This window comes from Pinus tabuliformis, chromosome 4_2 (genome assembly GCF_031772625.1).
Source record: "Pinus tabuliformis cultivar Carrire ecotype Pingquan chromosome 4_2, CPIR1, whole genome shotgun sequence".
NCBI classification, from domain to species: Eukaryota; Viridiplantae; Streptophyta; class Pinopsida; order Pinales; family Pinaceae; genus Pinus; species Pinus tabuliformis.
This window is the reverse complement of record NC_142304.1, coordinates 693391728-693405651: the sequence shown is the minus strand read 5'-3', so window position 1 is coordinate 693405651 and position 13924 is coordinate 693391728. Positions and strand designations below refer to the sequence as shown.

Below are 13924 nucleotides of genomic sequence, written 5' to 3'. Positions count from 1 at the left end.
GACATACCCACTTGCCATGTATAAACAAAGTATGTGTTCCCTTTTAGATATCTCTAATAAGTTGAGGCAATGTTCAATTGGCTAGGATATTGAGGGTTTTTCTTCATAATTAATAATCTATTTAATTGGGGATTTCAATTTTCTTAGAAGAAATGGAATCTTCCTTTCTCGAGGGAGGTCATAATAGTTACAGTTAGGCCAATGGAAGCAAAAGACTTCACGAAAATAATACTCAAGTTTTTTATTTCTATAAGTAATTGGTTCTTTTTAGAAATTCCACTTTCTCTTGCCTTAAAAAGTTAAACTCATATTTAGTCATTGTAACTCTTTCCTTTGGATGACACAAAGTTTTAAAAAAAAAAATTACAATATTAATAACTATTTTTTAAAGGAAAAAAATGACATGTACATGAATTATGTAATTTTAATCTTGTAAATGCATCTATACTAGTGAAGATACTAGTTTTTATTTGTATCATGCTTTAAATATTGATGTCTATATCTTATTTTGCCTTTTACTTAATAGATAGTAAGAAATTTAAAAGGGAAAAAAAATTACAAAATTGAAGATTTTTTGTTTAAAAAGAAAAATATCATATGTATATTATGTATTTTTAATTTTGTTAATGTATTTATCTCTATTCTTGTAAGTAAAATATAAAATACTTGATTTATTTATGTCATGCTTTAAACATTGATGTATATCATTTTTTGCCTTTCAAAAAATTTCTTGAAAATAAATTATTTCAAAATTAAAGATTAATTTTAAAAAATAAAAAATAACATGTAATTTTAATCTTTTCAATATATTGTACACCTCCATTTTCTATATTTCCTTTTATAAGAATAAAATGAAATGAATGCAACCATAACTATTGTTTGGAGATATCTTATGTGCAGATATTTACAAATTCAGATAAGACTCATGCATGTAAAGTCCTAAAAAGACTAGGCTTGGAAGACTGTTTTGAGGATGTCATATGTTTTGAGAGCCTTAATATGGCTTATCCTTTTAATCAACAAACTGATGAATGCAAACCCAATACTTCTCCTGTTTTTATCAAGCCCTCAATTGAAGCCATGAAGCGTGCACTCACAATTGCAAATGCAGATCCACCAAGAACAGTAAGTTTCCAGCGTTTGTCTTTAATTTGTTTACACATTTTTACAATGATCTTTCTTCGAACTCTTCTGCAGCTCTTCTTTGATGACAATGTCCGAAACATAGCAGGAGCAAAAGCAACAGGCCTTAATACAGTTCTGGTAAGCCCTCAAATGACCCTCAGAAATTACTAGTGCATGTCATAATTTTATCAAATTGCAGGAAACTTTATAATTCTTTGTGACATAGTGGGAAAGGTTTAAGATGGAATTTATTTGTTACAGAAAAATAGTGGGGGAAAGAGAGTTCTGTGTTGTAAATTGTGAAAATTGTTTTAATAGTTTTGACCATTGGACTCGAAAACTCCTGTTCGTAGTCAAATTTCTTTTGAATCTGAGAGAAGTAAAAAGATTACTTGAAAGTCTAGATTATCATTCTTGGTGGCTTGATATTTATTGGTTTCTTACTTAATTTGGTATGTTGTTTGGGAAGGTGGGCAGCTCTGTAAAATCTGAGGAAGCTGATTATTCCCTAGAAATTATTCATAATGTGAGGGAGGCAATTCCTGAAATTTGGAAGGAGACAACCAAATACATGGGCCATGATAGAGATGACAACTTTGACTTTTCAATTGTTAATGTGAATTCCATTGAAGAAACTCCTATTGAGGGTTAACTAGCCAAACATTCTGAAAAAATTTATCATTGAATGGAAAATGATAAAATATTCACATTTAAATAAGCTTGTAGAGTTTGTTAATTTCTACATTCAGGTCACTTGGATTGAATCCCACAACGGTTTCACAATCAAATGACCTTCTACTATGATCACTTATTGTACAAGTATGATCTAGGAAGCAATTCTCTTTGATACATTTGCAGATTTTTATGGGTCTTCTTGCAGAACCCAAAGGGCTTTAAACGCTTGTTCAATTCTGTGGCCAAGGAATCCACTACCATTGCTTCCAATTCCTTCTGCATGGACATAAAGTGTGCCCTTTCTGCCATGTTGCTAAGAACTACTGGATAAAAATGCCAAACCACAACACTGAGGGCCTGCATGCTGGTTAAACTTAAAAGCCTGAGGAAAGGTAGAGATTTGGCTGACAAGACTTCTTTGGAGACAATCAATTGTGAAAATGACCATCCAATTAATGAGAGAGAAATTTTCTACTTGAGTTCAACCCAGATTAATTCCCTTTCCCTTGCAAAGGAATGCTGATCTAGAAAGCATCAACAAAATACAAATGAGAGGAGAAGGAAACAATCAAAATCCAGCAGTGCTTGGAATGCAATCCGTCATTTGCAAGGGAAGCAATAATGCTTTTCTTCAGATTGTAGGTTGCTGAGAAGAAGAGAGCAATAACATTTATTTTTGCAGATTCTGCACTTCTTTCATCCTATTAAAGCAGCAAAAAAATTAATTATCGTTTTACATTTTAAGAATAAGATATTTGGAACCCTTTCATATGATAGGTGTAATGTCTTTCAACATGCATTGGGGTTTGTAAGTTTGAGAAATTTCAATGGGCATATGCTAAAATCGGATCCTCTGTTTATTCTGATAACTAGATAAATATGTGTATGCTATTTCTAAACAAAGACGGAATTTAATACTTACAATTACCATCGTTCTTTGGTTTTGAACTCTTATCAAAGGAAAATTCAATCAATCCATATTCCTCGATCCCACTAAATCTTGTTTTAGATGTTGAGGATTGCTAATTTATTTGTTTTCACAATTGCAGCTGTAAATGCTGATGGCTTCTTAGCACGGGATATAACATTCGAAAATGCAGCAGGGCCAGGTAGTCAACAAGCGGTAGCCCTAAGAGTAGATAGTAATCACTCTGCCTTCTACATAGGAAAGGTTATTTCATTAACATTTAAAGTAGTAGCACATGATATTAATCAAAATTCAACAATTGCATTCACACTTATATAGTTTTTTAATGTTGTTTTGAATGAAAATACTAAGTTTTCATGGTTTCTTCATAAATAAGTGTAATTTGCACAAATTCATGGTTACGTTTCTGTGTTATATGAAAGCTCAATCTATTCTATTTTGAATTTGGAATCAGGAGCCAAGTCGGCACTTCTAATACCAACTTCAATGGACATGCACAAACTATGAAAGTTGAAGAAAGCTATATAACTTCCGAGGTGGGTGTTCTTGTTTTTGTGATGCAGTAGAAAAGGAGCAGAAAAGGATCAATCCAGAAACCAAAAAGACTCAACAACACTGCAGAATACCAACTTCAATGGACATGCACAAACTATGAAAGTTGAAGAAAGCTATATAACTTCCGAGGTGGGTGTTCTTGTTTCTGTGATGCAGCAGAAAAGGAGCAGAAAAGGATCAATCCAGAAACCAAAAAGACTCAACAACACTGCAGCTGCTTGTTCCCAAATAGGGGGCTTATCTCCAAATTTTGTTTTCCCTTTCATCCATTTCTCTTCTCTAATTGCAGGGGTGTCACTAAACTGAACAAGGTACTCAATTTATATCGTGTTAAGAGGAGCCATTCTTTATTTATTTGTGGGATCGAACATATGACCTTTCCCCAATAAATAACTTATCCTGCCTGGCTTATCAGTTATCAGTCATAGTTAAGACCGATTTTATGAGTTTATGAAACATCGTTCAGATGAATTTTTAGGAGTATTACATAATGTGCAAATTTTGCATTGCAGTCACACTTCGTGTTTTTTAATCTTTCCTGTGAATTGGATCTGAATCACATTGAAACAAGTACAACAGGGGTTGTATTTAAAACCAATAAGATTCACTTAAACAAAACTCAGAGAATATGTCAAGCATCAATAGTTCTAGTTTTCTTATCAAATTTCAAAATAGAACAAATTTTACCACAAGAGAGCTCATTCCAAATTGATATTCCAAATTGATATGGTTCAGAAAAGGGCACGCCATCCCATCCCTCTTCCCATCCCTTCCCTTTCCATTTGAGCAAAACAAAGATATATTTTTATATCATCTGTGGCCATGCATTTTTTACCACAAGAAAGCTCATTCCAAATTGATATGGTTCAAAAAAGGGCACACCATCCCATTCCTTCCCTTTCCCTCCGAGCAAAACAAAGATATATTTTTATATCATCTGTGGCCTTGCATTTTTCAACAGCTTCTCTGATGCAAACAATACATAGAATATAACAGATGGACAGTTCTCATGCCTCTAATCTTAAGAAAATATTTCTACCGTAACAAGTATCACTCCATGAATATGGTGGAGAAGCAATTAATTTTTTCATTTGTTCACCCATCAAAATCAGTTTGTAATGACATTCCACGTTGCAGAATGCTTTGTCACCTCTGCATTAATCAGCAAACAGAGAATGAGATTAGCTCTTGAGAATTGGAAATTATAATCAATTCAAGGTGAATTTCAAAGATTAAAGAAAATTCTAACATAAAAACCATGTTGTGATCATTATAACAAACCTATACATGTAGATGTCCTTCCAATGGTTCAATTGTCGGTTGCAAAGAAAGCATGCTCTGAGAAAATGGGCAACATGAAACACTTCAACATTTGAATTGTTGAATTGCTTTGAGATGGGGTGGCTAACATCCCATACTCCATGTTCATGTTGTTTCCAAACAGGGCATTGCACAGTTTCACACTTGATAACCGTCAAGAGCCATCGGTAAGAGTAATCCCTGACTGTGCATTTAAGAAAAGTGTAGAACATTATACCTGTGGGTTAAACCGAGTTCAGGGTTAAACCGAGTTCAGGCAGGCCAGACCCTTGCTTACCCGGGAAAGATCACAAACCATATTCTTGTAAATAGCAAGTTTAAGGGAACCAAATCCATGGTGGTTGTCAAGATAACTAACATAGAATAACAACATAGCAAGAAAATCGTCATTCACTACACACTGAATTTAAAATAAATCCTTATGGTCACGGTATGGGTATAAGCATAAGGAGAACTAAGTTCCATTACACACAGAAATCACGGTATGGATATAAGTAGAAGGAGAACTAAGTTCCATTACATACATAAAATTGAAAGACATTCTGAAAATATAGAATAACAACATAACAAGAAAAATCGTCATTCATTACACACTGAATTTAAAATAAATCCTTATAGTCATGGTATGGGTATAAGCAGAAGAAGAACTAAGTTCCATTACATCCAGAAAATTGAAAAACAATATGAAAATATCAATCGCATTGTCTAAACTAAAAAAGCTAGGAAACTGTAGTAATCATTCTCCTTGACTAGACTATTAAGAAGAAATTAGAGCAGTTAAAACTACCTAAACGTCGTTGAAGTAGCCATAGCTAAATCTGAAACCCTCCTCCGAGAAACTCTTCCGTAGAAATTAAATAGGGTCCATGCATTAATAACAAAAAAATAAATAAGCCGCAGACTTGGTGGAACATTTGTCAACCTGGAAAAAGAAAGGAAGCACTTGGTTATTTAGGGGAAGATAATTTCAAACCACCTTCGAACTGTGATTGAGAACCATTCACTCACCTGTGAACAAGAAAACAAGACGGGTCTCATAAGACCTAGATAACTCATAGCAAAAAGGGGAGAAGAACCACTTTCAACCAAGAGAGCAATCGCAAGAGGAAGATGAGATGATGAACCCTCGTGGAGTCAATTACCCGCCAGACGAGGATTATTGCAGAGACAAGAAATGAGCAAGGTTTCCGCTCCTGTAAGCCAAGGGAGAGGTCGAGGATTGGTATCCTCACTCCAGAAGCTGGGTAATGGATCGTTCTTTGCTTCAGAAGGTGTCGCATTAGCTGAACCTTAGCTAGACTTTTCCCTGCTTTCAGGGCGGACAACATGTCAGGCATATATCCTGCCTCCTTCATCCGCTTAGACAAGTGATCCAGCATTGCATAAATTCTCTCTGACTGTGGGTGTGATCTATCTCCTACAATAAATTTGTGCACCACATTCTTGATTTCAATCCAACTACATCCAGGATTCTTCTTTACCTCCCTATCTTTCATCATTCTTCTCACCTTTGCAACATCATCCCACTTGCCTGCAGCAGCATAAATATTTGACAGCAAGACATAGGAAGCTGCATTTTGAGGTTCCAAATTAAAAAGGTGTTCTGTTGCACGTCTACCTATATCAAGGTTTCCATGGACTCTGCAAGCACCAAGCAAGGCCTTCCACAGAATAGCATCAGGCTCATAAGGGATGGAGTTGATAAGGTCCTCTGCTTCATCCAAGTGCCTTGAACGACCAAGAATATCTACCATGCAGACATAGTGCTCCACTCTTGGTCTAATACCATGATGCTGACTCATGGATAAGAAATAGTGCCAGCCTTTGTCCACTAGGCCTGTATGACTACATGCAGCCAGAACACCAAGAAATGTAACGTGATTTGGAGTCAAGCCTGCTTGTTGCATTTCTTCAAAGAGTAGTAATGCCTCCCTGCCATGTCCATGCTGAGCATATGCTGATATAATTGTGGTCCATAAGACCGTGTCAGGTTTGTAAATTTTATCAAATGATAGCCGTGCATCATCTAGGTTCCCATCTAGGTTCCCACATTTAGCATACATATCAACTATGGCACTTCTCACAAAAACATCTGACTCAATCCCACTTTGATTATTTGAGCATGAACCTGTTTGCCCTGTTCCAGGGTTGCTAGGCCAGCACATGAACTTAACACAACCAATTAACCAATTCTTTGTTCCTATGTAGCATCCTTGCTTTGACATAAGTTGGACATAGATGAGGACTTACACCGACATTCCATATTCAACAGCTCTACTTAGACATTGACATAACTCATATAGACATCTCTATGATTGGGACTCAGCAACAGACAAACTCTGCTGTCAACTCAGCAGCTTATGAAATGGCCAAAGTCTTCTTAAAAATTTCAATATTTCTACAGTTGAGGATTGTAGCAAAGCTCAGGGATCAAACTTAACTCCATGCTTATGAGGCATCCGCGTTCTCACAGTTACTTGCAGCTCATTCTCAGTTTTAATGGGAAGGTGATATATGGTGTATTATTGTTGTAGTGGCAGGGGATGGATTTTAATTGTTGGTTGGACCAAAAGAAATTGATGCAAATCAATATTAACTAGTTATTGATAATTTTGCCCACTGAGTTCCTTGAGGTCGAGTATAATGCTTTCCTTGCTTATCAAAGAGTATTGATTCTTTTCAATAGGAGTAGCATGTGAGTATCAGTTTTATAAAGAAGATTCTTTTTATTATTAATAAAAATATAGATAGTTAGTTTCATTTTAAAGGGTTATAAATATGAGTTACAAATACAAGACTGAAAAGGTTGTAAATATTTCAAGGGTTGTAAATATGAGTTATTAATTGTTTTTACTCAAAACATGATAAATAGCAATTTAGCAATTTCTTTTTAGTTGAGTGACTCAAATTCATGTTTCTTTAGGTTGACGGTAAACCCACTAAAGTGGAAAAAATTGTGATTCCAATAATTAGAGGAATTGTCATCATGGGGTGATAAGAAATTTAATATTCCAAGAAGAGGAGGTAGTAGTAGATTCTAAATAAATTAGCAATGCAATAACATAAATGTTTGCAACAAATTTAAAGAGATCCACCTTGTTGAATAATGCACACACTACATGGATAATGGATTTCCGCACTTTATGCCTTACGGCGTTTTCTTTGCAACATCTGGTGCAAATGCTAGTTTTAATCTTTTCAATATATTGTACACCTCCATTTTCTATATTTCCTTTTATAATGTAATTGTTATTTTATAATAAAATAAAAAATTTATGTTTTTATTTATATATATATATATAATATTTTTAAAACTATTATAATACTCATATTTATATACGTATACAAACAAAATTATATGTTTTATATTAATATAACTTAACCGATACCAAGCTACAACCAATGTAAAAGCATTGTAAATGATTAAATTTTTTAATTATTATTAAATTTATCCCTTACAACGCTTCTCTTTATATATATATATATAATTAGCATAATCCATTCTTGAAACAAATCTTCGTTCATAAAATAAAATAAATTTAAAACTACGTAATTCCCAAAATCCTGTACAAATCTCTGGATGCTAAAATTCCTAAGCCATAAACATATGGATGAGCGCTCTAGAAAAGTTACATATCCACCCTGCATCACAGATCCCCCCTGTATTGAAAGTATGTGGGTTAAAATTATTCTATAAGCCCTCTGGTTAATATAATGCCAGTTAATATTATGCTATAAGCCCTCTGTTTAATATAATGCCCGTTAATATTATGCTATAAGCCCTCTGGTTAATATTATGTACATCCAATCCAGTCAAGCTTTTCAGAAGTTTTTTTCTGCAGCAAATGTAAAGGACCTTTGGCGGCCTTATGTCTCAGATCTAATAAAAAGAAAGCATGATCAATGATGATATGAGTGCTTTCTATTGAAATTTATTTTTTCCAGCATTATCTTTCCTACGCCACTGAACCCCAAGATCCCAAGATCTAACGTTTCACACTATGTTGTTGCTGCGCTAAGACCGTATTTGGTCACGTCCAGGCCTGATTGTTTCATCTGTTTCACCACAAGTTTTACCATCTTATCGTTGCAGCTCTCCCTCGTCTCTGGTGATTCACAAGAAAATAAATAAAGATAGTGAGAAACAAATAAATAAACAGTCAGACTTATATATCCAACATGAAGTTATATTCTACAAAGAGCGTTTCTCCAGTTTTCAACAGTTGCCATACAGTTAGAGATGGTTGGCTAAGGTCTTTCTCTGTATCATGGCTACAATAGTTAGTGAATACATGCATAGTGGTAATTGTCCTCTGCATAACGAGCGAGCGTGGGGAAAATTACCTCTATGATGAGAAAAACAATACCCACAAAAGACGAAAAGTTGCGTCTAGACTTCAACTTGACAGATTCATGCAAACCCAGAACATTATCTGTGGACAAATCTCGCACAATACTGATGAGCTCTCCATCGTAAATTTGGTCCACCTGGAAATCTTGTGTTTATGGGAGAAAAACCTCACCGCAGCTCTCCCTGCACAATTAGGAAGGCTTGTTAATTTGACGAGCGTGACTCTTTACAGTTCCTAGTTGAGTGGGTCGTCGCCACAAAATTCCAAATCAAAGTAGCGCGGCAGATCAATTCAAATTCAAATCAATGATGAGGCGGGAGATCAATTCACATTCAAAATATTAATGGCGCGTGTTCATGATTTGCGTTGGGAGGTGTGTAGCAAGGTGCGTGGCTGTGGGCAGGGTCGATGGGGGCGTCGATGGGCAGCTGGAGGCAGCAAGTTTGAGACGGGGGGGCCGCGGTTGGTGGGCCCCGCGCTCGTCACCGGAAACACAAGGTGGTCGCCGGAGTCCCGTTCCATGGATATACGACATAAGTCATGGGGGGCGCATACATATCCTTGACATACATAGCTGGCCTAGCATTTAATACACAATATATGGCTGGTTAGCCCTTGCCCTTGAGGTTATGGATGAGTGAGGTGGGCCTCCGCTCTACCAAACCAAACCATGAATGATGAAAGAGAGAGAAATTACCGCACGTCCACGGTAACGTTAATTTTAATATGTTGTTCTGAAAAGACACACCGTACAATTATAGCCGTTATTTTAGACTTCGTGGGAAAATCCCACTAAGTCCATTTAACTTTTTTTTTGGTTTTACAGCATAAACGTTTTTGTTCTTTTTTGAAGAGATCTAAATTCCAAATTTTAGAAAGAAGAAGGAAAAAATTATTTTAATGTTTCCCAGGTTAAAAATAGTTTATTATTATTTTTTCTATGAATTTAATCTTTAATATCTGTCCAAAAGAATTTGACTCTCCATTATATTAAATAAAAATATTATAAATTATGAAAAGAATATGTGTACAAAGGAATTTCACTCTCCATTGAATTAAATAAAAATATTCTAAATTATTATTGCATCAAATAATTAATGCATAATTTAATTAATAATAAAATATTTTCTGGCAGAATTTAATAATATAATTTGGAACAAGATTGTGGTTTTTGGTTGTTTAAAATGCACTTTTAAATACATAAATGGTATTTAGCACCTTATAAAACCTTTAAAATATTATAACTTTGTAAATTAAACAACCTAAACTTGTGATTTTTAAAAGTCTCTATTAAAGTTTAGGCAAAATTTACCAGAAAAACGGTTAGGAAAAAAGTTGTTTCGTCACTTCATGAAATGGAATATCAAGTCACAACTAAGTATGATGCATTTGACTCTTCACTAGATTAAATAAAAATATTATAAATTATGAAAATAATTTATTTTTTCATTGAATCAAATAATAGACGCATAATTTAACTAATAATGAATCTTTGTCAAAAGGAATTTGACTCTCCACTGGATTAAATAAAAATATTATAAATGATGAAAAGAATTTAATAAAAATATTATAAATTATGAAAAGAATTTAATTTTTCATTGCATTAAATAATAGACGCATAATTTAATTAATAATGAAATATTTTTTTGGCAGAATTTAATAATACAATTTGAAACAAGATTGTGATTTCTTGTTGTTTAAAATGTACTTTTGAATGCATAAATGGTGTTTAGCACCCTAAAAACCCCTTAAGACATTAGAACTTTGCAAATTAAACAACCTAAACTTGTAATTTTTAAAAGCCTCTATTGGATTTTGGGCAAACTTGACCAGAAAAAGTGTTGGGAAAAGAATTATTTCATCCATTGTCTATTCATGAAATGGAATTTCAAGTCTCAACTAAGTATGATGCATTGGAAGCTTCATTTTAATAAGGAATGGGTAGAGATTTTTTTTAATTGGAATGATAATATTCTAGATAATTGGTAGCTTCTAAACATCAGTTGTCAAGATTACACGAGATACAACTATGTCATAAATACTACAACAGGTCAATTACAACATGTATCTAGAGAATTGAACCCACCAGAAATGAATTAGTCACCAAACCACTCGTGCTAAGATCCTTTGACATCGAATAAGTAAAAATTAAACTTCTTTGTTTTTGGGAATAACCAAAATGATATCTTTTAATTTGTACAATATTTTTGCAAGTGAAAATTTTCTATTGCTACCTAATTTAGTTCATTCAAAGCTTGAAATCAAATTATGGCATGAATGCAACAAGTATATATATCTTATGATATTATATCTTTGTTGTTTATGAATGCAACAAGTGAAAGAGGGACTGCTCCTATTGAAGCAATTACTATGGTGTGAGTCATAAGGTATTTAAAAAAAATTGACCAAATGGAAGAGGGTAGATGGCCTAAGGTTGTCTTTAATGATAGATTGTGCAAGAGCGAAAAAAACTTGGATGCAACAAAATAACAAATGGTTAGTAAATGGGGTATTTGCTTGAATGCGTGTCCCATAAACAGCAAAGAGATAAAAGCTTTTGTTATGGAAAAGTTCCACAAGCGTACTTGGGATAAAGAGCTGGGAAGAAAGAAAAATTACTATATTGAAGTGTTTAATCCCACTCGTGTCATCAACCAAAAGTATACATAGAGGCCAATATCTCTTGGAGAGCCAAAATTCTTATTGCTCAGTTAAGGACTAATTCTCATCAACTCCGTTGTGAAAGAGGGCATTGGAAAAGGCCAAAGGAAGTGTGGCAGGAAAGAGTATGTATTTTTTGTTCTTTTGGAAAAGTGGAAACAAAAAAACATTTCATTTTAGAATGTGAGGCCTTCAAAGACAACAGGGAAAGTTATGCAGATATATTGGCAGCTAGCTCTTGGGATAATCTATTTAGCAAGGGGTTTGTCGAGAAGCTGGGAGCATTTATTTTGAAGCTTCACAAAAAAAGAGCCAAATACATCAAGCAGATGAAGAAGCAATATGTCCCATAGGCTATCTTTAGCCTCGTGGACATTAAAATAATTTCTTTCTTTCTTTCTTTCTATAAGACGTCCTTTGATAAGGGAGAAAGGGCTCCATTGTTTTCATTATTAGTAAGGCATTTACATTGATGGAGATCTTCTGGTTTAGAACTATGGATTTGATTTAGTGTAAGAACTAGAAGTTTAATTTTTGGCTTGAGATATCCATATTTTTCAGGAGTTTGCATGGAAAAATAATCTTATTCAGGAGAATATTTACAAATAAGGATTTATGGGATCTTTTCAATGTTCTATTTGTTGCAATGAATCATAAATTATATATATATATATATATATATATACCAACACCAGGGAACTTTTATTTATTTATAAAAAATTATGGTCAAAGTGCATAGGGAAGTTATAGAGAAATGGAATCCCTAAGTTTATAGGGAGATCTACATTTTGATATTACATATAGACCAAAATAACATCCCTTGAAACCAGACATAGCCTTCTAAAGAAAGAGGGGATGGAATAATACATAATTCGTAGACAAAATAGAGATGCTTAAGAAGAAGCAATATACTTCCAAAGAAATAATTATTAGCTTACCTATGGATATCCAAAAAGATCCCATAGATCCATACATTGGTTTGTGATACAAAAAGAGGTGAGATTAAACATAGATAATAAAAAAATCGGAGTTACTTGAGGTGGCAAGCTAGATTGTTAGTGACACTGCATGAGTTCACTTTAGGATGACGTGCAGTTTTTGAGGGAGAAGAGATATCCATGTTGGTTCTAGTAATAAATTAGCCACGTATCAAAGTTTATTGAGGAGGAGAATGCCTTGAATTTTCCAACTTGAAGATTATTTGCTCGAGTGAACCAACTCGTCGCTTTAGATGGAGTAAAATGCTTATAAAAACATCAAGCCTATTATCTAAATTACCTTGCAGGGTTATCAATATATTTGTCAGGGAGTCGAAGTCGTTGCACAAGTCCTAAGTTGCCTTATTATGTTGACAAAGGTAACTGCAAGTGGCTCATAGTTCCCCAAAATCCATGATTAAGTTTGCAACAGGAAAGAAGAGATGAGCAAACAAAACAAAATTCCCGACAACCTGCACCAAATCAAAGATATACCTTGTTCAATCACCAAGTTCATCAACATGCCAACTTCCCAACACTATAGAGTCCACATACAAAACTGAATAGATCACACAAGGGTTGTGTGGGAAAAGATAGAGTGAGATAAATTCCTGTCGAGTTGATTTACAAGATATCATCACCAATGGTGGTGAGTTTATGCTCCCAGTATTCATTATGTGAGGTGACATACATGGCAGTGGCTCTATATGAAGTGTGGGTGATTTGACACTTGTTAATCTAGGAGGATGTTGCTGGACAATGGAGTAGGGCAGCTTATTAATTCAGATTCTCCTTAGCCTTAATAATTGCTTATGAACTTTAGTTATCTTCTTATGTTTCTTTATTTGATCTTTTCACTAAATAATTATCAAGAGAAAAACAATAAAGCCAATGGACACAAGTATTAAGCTCCAAGCCAGGGCAAAACCCCTCCAAGGGGAAAACCCAAAAAATCTCTTCTCTTCTTATAGAATCTACTTCAAATGAGAAACTAAGACCCAAAACCCTAGACCAAGTCCTCCTCCAAGTACCAAGTCAACCCTCCATAGAGACCCTTCCAAGTAGTCAAAAGTCCACTCAAGTCAACAAAGAGCCAATCTTCTTCAAATCTAATTCAAATTCAAATTTTGGCCTATAACTTCAAGACTTTGGACCTGTAGTAGCTTCAAAATTTTGGCCTCCTTCAACAAATCTGAAACCCTAATATTTTCGCATGTGTGACCCGAACATACCAAAATTTCATCTTTTATCCTTCGCTAGGGTTTTTCTCCTTGACTCTTATCCTTCTCTCTCTTTTCTCTAGTTTTTATTGCAGATCGAACTTGTTGATT

The 13924-nt window shown here is 34.4% G+C and overlaps 1 long non-coding RNA gene and 1 pseudogene across 4 annotated transcripts; one reads left to right on the top strand and one right to left on the bottom strand.

Moving 5' to 3' along the window:
• The first annotated feature begins 847 nt into the window (after window positions 1–847).
• Window positions 848–3798, top strand: LOC149171378 (uncharacterized). 4 transcript variants are annotated; one of them, XR_016259018.1, is made up of 4 exons: window positions 848–1125; window positions 1198–1263; window positions 2850–2909; window positions 3295–3798. It is a non-coding gene; the product is annotated as an uncharacterized LOC149171378 (long non-coding RNA). The 4 variants fall into 4 exon arrangements; XR_016259020.1 differs by having other exon boundaries at window positions 3183–3798; XR_016259021.1 differs by having other exon boundaries at window positions 2850–2971.
• A 266-nt stretch (window positions 3799–4064) lies between these two features.
• LOC149171377 (pentatricopeptide repeat-containing protein At4g02750 pseudogene) lies at window positions 4065–6768 on the bottom strand (annotated as a pseudogene).
• Window positions 6769–13924: the final 7156 nt, after the last annotated feature.